This window comes from Neofelis nebulosa, chromosome 15, assembly GCF_028018385.1.
Source record: "Neofelis nebulosa isolate mNeoNeb1 chromosome 15, mNeoNeb1.pri, whole genome shotgun sequence".
NCBI classification, from domain to species: Eukaryota; Metazoa; Chordata; class Mammalia; order Carnivora; family Felidae; genus Neofelis; species Neofelis nebulosa.
The window spans coordinates 5358168-5366330 of NC_080796.1; the positions used below are offsets into that span (position 1 = coordinate 5358168).

Consider the following 8163-nt stretch of genomic DNA (forward strand, 5'->3'; position numbering starts at 1 on the left):
CCCTAGCATCTAAAACTTTTCTCTGTCACCAGACTCCAAGCTACATAATCTGCATCCTACTTCTAAATTAACAAAAAGTGGGTAAAGAAATATTTCTGTGCCAGGCGTTGGCTGAGGCACATGGGCTACAGACATGAGCAAGACCGGACCCCTTCTCTCAGGATAAGCAGGTTATAAAATACCTGTAATAGACTGAATCGTGCCCCTCTCTCACAAATTCACATGTTGAAGCCTTAACCCGTGGTTCCTTAGAAGGTGAAAGTGCTCAAGGTGAATACAGAGAGGCAGGTGAACTTCAGGGAAGCCATCTCCGGGGCTTTCAGCGTGGGGACAGACAGGAAGAGTCTTTGAATAGGTAAGGAAGGTAAAATGAGGTCATATGGGGGGGGTCCTCCTAATCCAGTATGACTGCTGTCCTTCTAGGAAGAGGGGGTGACACCAGGGAGAGCAGCCTCGGAAGGAACTGACCCTGCCAGCACCTTGACCCCAGGCTTCTGAGTCTCCAGAACTGTGCTGAAATAAATGTCTGTTGCTTAAGCAACCCCGTCTGTGGAATTTTATGACACCTGACCTAGCAAACTAAGACAATAAGTAAATACAAAAAATCTTTGGAGGAAGGACGCTCGCCTGTATATGGGGACCACACAAGGAGTGGTCAACTCTCTTCTGTAAGCCCAGGGCTGCGTTCTTCCTTATTGTTCTCCTAATATGTCCAGTTTTGTCCAGTATCCATGGCTCTGCTCTGTTTCTTCCCTTGTACAGTCTGCTTCCTGCTCCACTGCTGCAGCCAGCGTTCACCGTGGAGGCCAAGGACAATGTTACCACAGTCTTTTCTCTGTTCTGAACTTGATTTCATTTGTATCTCCTTTTTGCTCCTGTACCATTTTCCGGGTGCCTTTCCTGTAGTCCTCATCCCCCTCATATTTATTTCTGTATCTCTGTAGTTTGACTGGCCAACTCTTCCCAATTATAAATGCTTTGATGTATGGAAATGTCTCTCACTTACCTTCATGTCCCTTATGGCACCTGTTACCGGGACTTAACACACAGAAGATGCTCAGTAAATAAGTATCTAACTGGAGCAAGGGGGAAACTCTGCTAGAATAAAGGAAGCCAATCATTTTTACGTGAACTTTTTAAAAAATTCTGTTTGAATGTTTATTTAGTTTTGACAGAGAGAGAGAGAGCATGAGCAGGGGAGGGGCAGAGAGAGGGTGAGACCCAGAATCCAAAGCAGGCTCCAGGCTCTGAGCTGTCAGCACAGAGCCCGATGCGGGGCTCGAACTCACGAGCTGTGAGATCACGACCTGAGCCGAAGTCAGATGCTTAACCGACTGAGCCACCCAGGCGCCCCTTACTTGAACTTTTAAGGAGAATACGGTTGTTCCTTCTTTCCTGTAAAACAAAGGCAAAAACTGCTGGGTTCTTTTCTGTTCTCTTGACGTCCTGACTCAACCCCCTCATGATTTTGCAGCTTCATCAGATTGCCAATGTTTCCTCTCCTGTGAACAAAGTATTTGGCCACATCTTGGCAGTCAAAGCTGTGAGCTTTTATTTTGTTTTTGAGAGAGAGCACAAGCTGAGGAGGAACAGAGAGAGACGGAGAATCATAAGCATACTCTACCCCCAGTGCAGAGCCCAACATGGGGCTTGAACCCACGACCCTGGGATCATGACCTCAGCTGAAATCAAAACTCAGACGTCTAACTGAGCCACCCAGGGGCCCCAAAGCCATAGGTTTTCAATTTACAGAAGTAGGGCTTTAGGTTTAATGGGGATAATCAGGAGAAGCTGACTCTCCAACCTGAGTCTTCAAATGTGGTTTATATGGATCTAGATGAAGTTTGGATGAAACGGGCACACTGGCCATGAGCAAACCTATAGGATCTAAGTACTGAGGAGTGAACCCGGAGGGGCTGAATGGGAACCACTAACTACAAGTCTAACATTTTCTGCCCTCTGGAAATGCGGCCTCTCTTCCGGAGGTGATTTTCCCCTTTTCCCGAGGTCTGCCTTCACCTTAAACCCGAGGGAGCCCAGAGAACAGCTTCAGAATTCCCCCCCTCATTCTCAATCACAAACAAGTGGTTTCACCCGTAAACGTTCTCCTCTTCTCCTCTGCTGGCTAAACCTTTATTTTAAAACTGTAATTACAATATCTCTCAGAAATGTCAAGAACTCAAGCATGAGTAATCCTGGAGTTCAACAGGAGCAGAGGCCGTATTGCTCTATTGGGCTCGTAACACGGTCGTCTTCGTGTAAACTGAAGCTGGGAGACCCTGTGCTCGTCAACTCGTGGGAATTCTGCCGCACAGTGAAAACGTGAACCACAGTTACGTCCGACGGTGTCAGCGAATCTCACGGACCTGACGTCGAACGCAAGAAGCTGCTCACAGAGTCCGTGCTATACTATTTCATTATTACCAAGTTCGAGAATAGGCAAAGGGAATCTCCCGTGACGGTGAGGTTTACATGAGCAGATTCACGTAAAGTCCTCGGAAAAGTGAACGACTGGAAATCAATCCGTAAGCGTGAGCCACTTTTGTTAGAATGAGAGACGTTCAGTGAAACCTCTCTGAAATGAGTGGTGCTCATTAAACGGTCTTAATGAGGAGCCTGAAGGTAACCTTGTGGGAGAACCGCACAGGAGCCTCACTGAGGAACTTGGCTCTGGGAAGCAGGACCCCTGGACTTGCAGGCAGAGGTGAGGTCAGGAGGGAAATGGGCTCCCGGAAGGGCAGGAGGCAGAGGGGTCGGGAGAACAACAGGAACCATCGCATGGCTCGGGCAAGGGGTGGGACGGGGGTGGTAGCAAGTTATTTCTGAGAGGAGTGGGACTGAAGGAGCAGAAAAGCTTGTGGCAGAAGCTCCAGAGAGGGATTTTGGGGACACCCACGCCCCAAATAAGTAAAATCTAGGGCCGGGACTTGTTATAGCTTCAGAAAGCCACATCCTTGCTTTGGAAACAGCTCCAGGAAAAGCCCCCCAGCCTGTTCCAACCAGATCCCTCCCTCTTAAGATTCAGGAACGGCCCTGGGCCTCTGCTCCCTTATTTTCCTGAGGCATCTTCACGCTCCAGCCTCGCTTCGTGTTCTCCAGGAAGAATGCACACATGCTCAGGAGTGTTGAATTTGTTTCAAAACGTTGGAACATTTCTTTCTACTTACTGCTCTTTCCCGCCTACCCTCCTTTTACTCAGGAATTTTCTGATCCAAAGAGACTTAAAGAGTGGCTTGGGAGTTGATAGCAGGTGTTATCAAGAAGGCTTTGATACTGGTTTTTAAAGTACTATTTTCTTCAGATTTATCTTTCCATACATAAATGTAAAAGTGTCTCTGTAAAGTGCCCCACTGCACTTATAAACTATCATTCTCAAATTAATGGACAATCACAATGAAAAAGTAATTATAACCCTCTGTAATTATCACGGCACCATTAAGTTCTTCACGCCTCAAGATTGTTCTACATGAGAATGAGGGTTTCAACGGCGTGGCTCATCACACAGTTGCACAGATGCTATCTGATGTTCTTACCCCGATTGTGTTTCCTTCTTCCTCACCTCCAGATAAAAGAAGTATGATGCAGGAAAGGCATGAGCACAGAGGATCGAGTGTAAACTATTCACGAATTTTTTCAAAAGAAAGAACTACTTCAAATTATGTTTTGGTAGTAGAAAAGGGGACGCTTAGGCAAAACTTGCGGACTCGTTGGCATTCCTTTAGATAAATAGGTGAAGCCTGGATCTTTCACTCCGCAAACCACGAAAATCGCCAGGGTGAGGAGACTCACTGGGTTGGCTCCAACAGTGTGTGTTTCTGAGAAGCCGTCTCACAAAACCTGACCCCAGTGAAATGAGCCATTCATCACAAAGACTTTAAAAACATAGGGTATACTTTGTCTCTGATATATTGGGTCAACTTTGTCTATATAGTTACGGTTTTGTATGATAAGACCCAAACGGAGAGATTTCCACGAGCACACTAAAATTGTATGCAAAATCGTGCCTGTGCGCGCTTTGTCTTGTGGAGATGGATGTATATCCTTCATCACGTTCTCAAAAGGAGCCACAACTGAAATAAGGTTAAGAATCACTGACCTCCGGGTGAGGTTCAGAAAAACAAGACAAACCAAACCAAAACAAACCCGGAGAGCCCAAGAGCAAAGCCCACAGTTCACACAAAGACAGTCACAGGGTGGGTGGAGGGGACCACACAATAAAGGTGCTGAAGCATTAAACTAGCAAATAGCTGTGCAGAAGCAGAGAGAGCCATCAGTCCCCACCAGACAGGGTTTGCATATTGTGGATGCTCTGAGCTCAGTTTGCCAGAATTGATTTTTTCGAGTCAGGCTCCCAAATCATTCGGGTCAAGACTGTCCTCCCAAGCCCTTGGAGAAAGGGAGAAAGCCCGCGTGGACCGCAGGTGGGGAAACAGTCCAGCCAGGAGGGAAAGGTTGCTGGGGGGACGTGGCCTGGAACAATGCCGGGCTTAAACCTTATGGAGGCATGAGACAGGGCACCCATTGTTTGGATCATTTCAAGCCTTTTCAGTTTGTTTGTGGTGTGCCTAGAGGCCGTCCTTCCCAAGTGGCACCTTTTCTTGAGGGATGGGTCTCAGGAACCTGGAGGGGGAAGGGGAGGAGAAGGATTCACCTCCCCCTGGGCTCACCTCCCCCTGGATTCACCTCCCCCTAGATTCACCCCCCACCGCCCTGGATTCACCTCCCCCCGGACTCATCTGCCCTGGATTCACCTCCCCCTGGATTCACCTCTCCCTAGATTCACCTCCCCTTGACTCACCTGCCCCGAGATTCACCTCCCCCTGGACTCACCTCCCCCTGGATTCACCTCCCCCTGGACTCACCTCCCCCTGGGTTCACCTCCCTCTTGGCTCACCTCTCCCTGGGCTCACCTGCCCCTAGATTCACCTCCCCCTGGATTCACCTCCCCCTGGATTCACCTCCCCCTGGATTCACCTCTCCCTGGACTCACCTGCCCCTAGATTCACCTCCCCCTGGACTCACCTCCCCCTGGACTCACCTCCCCTTGGACTCACCTGCCCCTGGATTCACCTCCCCCTGGACTCACCTCCCCCTGGATTCACCTCCCCATGGACTCACCTGCCCCTAGATGCACCTCCCCCTGGACTCACCTCCCCCTAGCACCTCACTGCTGATTATCTCTTGTTTCTGGTTCTCCTGGCATTTTCGTAGCCCTGAACTTGGAGCACTCGCCTCTCTTCTCCCACGACCTTATCCTTCTTCCTCCAAGTTTGACTTTTGTAGTAAGAGGAATAGGTTACATTTGCATTTTTCAGACCCCTTTGGAGGAACGACCCTTGCGTGAAACACTAGTGTATTGAGCTTCCCTGCTGTGAACTTGTACAAAACTAATCATCTTGAGGACCAACTTCTAGTACGTGCTGTGTATTTATACACCGTTGTAGCATAATTTTTTAAAAAGTAGTAGGATGAACTGACAACGTTGGGGTCCAATTAGAGTTTATTTGCATCACAAGTGACCTGGCCCAAAGGCTCACCTACTGTCAAGCAAGCAGTAGGCAACGGCGGCAGGTGAAAGCAGCAGGTGGTGAAGGTGACAGGTGAAGGCAGCAGGTGAACAAGGCGGCAGGTGAACAAGGCAGCAGGTGAAGGTCTCTACGCCTCTGTCCGTTCTGAGTTGCTCTTACTCGATCAGTTCATTTACTTGTTCATTAACTGAACACATAGTGGGCACCGGAGTCCTCTTTTTGGGGTATATTTCCTGCCTTTCAGGGATGGAAGATTCCTGTAAGGAGAGACAAGTATGTAACTGTGTGAGGTGGTGCACAGGGGGGCTATTGACTCATCAGGTATGAAGTCTCCCATTGGTCTAGAGGACATGAGTCGTTTCCTCTCTATGAAGTCACATCTGGGAGGGGCTTGAGGGTCGAGTAGGGATGTGTGGTGGAGGGAGAGGCAGAAGGAGAACATTCCAGTGCCGAGAAAAACACATGAAGACACTCAATAAGAAAAGACTGGGAAGACAGTGGTGCTAGAAAGTCCATCCCTCGGAACCTTCTAGCAAGGGAGTAGATTTTGTCAGAGGGGTGAGGAGACAGGTAACGATGGGTAGTACAGAGGGAAAAAGTGGAGGGTGAGTCTGCAAAGATAGCTGGAGGTTCCTAGTAGGAAAACCCATATCTGCTACACAATTGCATTTTATCCCCAAAGCAACATGAGGATAACAGCGTTTTCAAGTGTAGCAATGATGGCCATCACATGTTTCATTTTGTCCTAAGTACTTGTCTACATTAACTTATTTAGACCTTATACCAATTTTATGAGATAGGTACTATCGTTGTCCCCATTTGAAGATAATGAAACCAAAGCACAGAGAGGTTAACCAAATTACGAGGGCCACACAGCTAGTAAGTGATGAAGCTGTGTGAATTAGTTAAGAGAGATTTGGACAAATACCGGACAGCAATGTGCTGTGTGTCCCAAGCTAGTGGCAAGGAATCCAGTCTGGAGGATGTTATAGCAATCCAAAAAAGGGATCTTGTGTCGAGACAGAGCTAAGATGTAAAAGTGCATCAAAAGTATTCTGTGTGGGGGCACCTTGGGCTCAGTAGGTTAGCACTCGACTTTGGCTCAGGTCATGGTCTTGCGGTTCATGGATGGAGCCTCACATCAGGCTCTGTGCGGACAGCTCGAAGACTGGAGCCTGCCCCCTCTCCTGTTGTGCTCTCTCTCTCTCTCTCTCTCTCTCAAAAATAAATAAACATTTAAAAAAAGTATTCTGTGTCAAAATCCTGTCTCTCCTCTGCTTGTTACCGGACCCAAAGCAGTCTGAGTTTTCCAGGATGACTTCATCATAGATTAAAGCTTTGATAAAGAATGTCGACTGAACCTGGGTGAGCATTGACTCTTGATTTTGGCTCAGGTCATGATCCCAGGGTCATGGGATGGAGCCCCAAATTGGGCTCCTTGCTGAGTGTGGACCCTGCTCGAGATCCTCTCTCTCTCTCTCTCTCTCCCGCAGCCCCACTCCCTGGCTCACACACACTCTCTCTAAAAAAATAAAAAAATAAAATACAAAAATAAAGTGGGGTGTGGTATTTCCTTAGTGCATGAATATAAAAGAAAAGATGTTCTTTTATAGGGGTTCAGGCAGGGGGTGCTGCTCACAAGGAGACCTTGCATTTGCTCTGCCGAAGAAGGTGGCTTTCTGAGAGCTTAATGAGCAAGTTGGGGTTGGATGTCACGCCTGCAGGCACTGGTCTCAATTTACTTAGCTGGTGCATAGAGAGGATATTTTTGCCTTATTCGTTCGACAAACCTTGTTTGGGCACTGTCACCTGCTGGGATTGTGCTGAGTGCTTGCAATCGGAGCCAAATAAAACGTGGTTGGTGACTTCAGGAAAGTTCTCTCTGGCCCCTTTATCAGTCAAGCTCCAGCCAGGAATAAGAAGCAACACCAGTTATGCTAACGAAGAGGAATTTGTGCAGGGGGTTGGTTTCCTGGGCGATGGGCATCTGGGCAGGCAAGGGAGGCATGGCTGGGAAACCAGGCAACACGAGTGAAGCACGAGGCCGGGGAGCAGGGTCGAACCTGGGAACCCGTCCCAACAGCCATTGCCAAGGCGAAGGGTCACCCCAGGTGATGCGACAGAGGAGGAGGCAAGTCCTGTCAGCCTCCAGGCTGCAGTCTTCCCTCATGACCCCTGCGATGCCCCCGGTGGGGGCGGGGGGCAGTGTGCAGAGGGGAAGAGTCTGCAGGGCTGAGGCGGGGAGACAGAAAGGCCAGCAAATCAGTCATTCTGGAAGAGAGTCCAGTCTGGGTCTGAGCTGGAACTGAAACATGCCTGAGCTGCAGGCCTCCGAGTTGGAACGTCCAGAATTTGACTCTCTTGCACCCGCCTTGGGGCCTTTGCCCGGGGGGGTTCCTTCTGTCTTGGAACACTTTTCCCCAGCCCTTTTGTTTTCACTTTTTTAAAGCCTCTGCCCCAAAGTCCCGTCTTGATGATTGTAATCGAAACCCTACCACTGCCCCCATTCTTTTATCTTGCCTTATTTTTTCCTAGAATATTTATCATGGTGGAAAATAAACATGTCACGTTATAACAAATAAACATTTGTCATCATGTTGCAATTTCACATATTCATTTATTGCTTTCTTGTTAA

The 8163-nt window shown here is 48.5% G+C and overlaps 2 long non-coding RNA genes across 2 annotated transcripts; one reads left to right on the forward strand and one right to left on the reverse strand.

The window, feature by feature from the left end:
• The first annotated feature begins 2131 nt into the window (after positions 1-2131).
• On the forward strand, positions 2132-3998 carry LOC131495984 (uncharacterized). Its single transcript, XR_009254239.1, has 2 exons — positions 2132-2704; positions 3566-3998. It is a non-coding gene; the product is annotated as an uncharacterized LOC131495984 (long non-coding RNA).
• A 1484-nt stretch (positions 3999-5482) lies between these two features.
• LOC131495974 (uncharacterized) lies at positions 5483-8163 on the reverse strand. Its single transcript, XR_009254230.1, has 2 exons — positions 7319-8163; positions 5483-5785 (listed from the first exon to the last, which is right to left on the reverse strand). It is a non-coding gene; the product is annotated as an uncharacterized LOC131495974 (long non-coding RNA).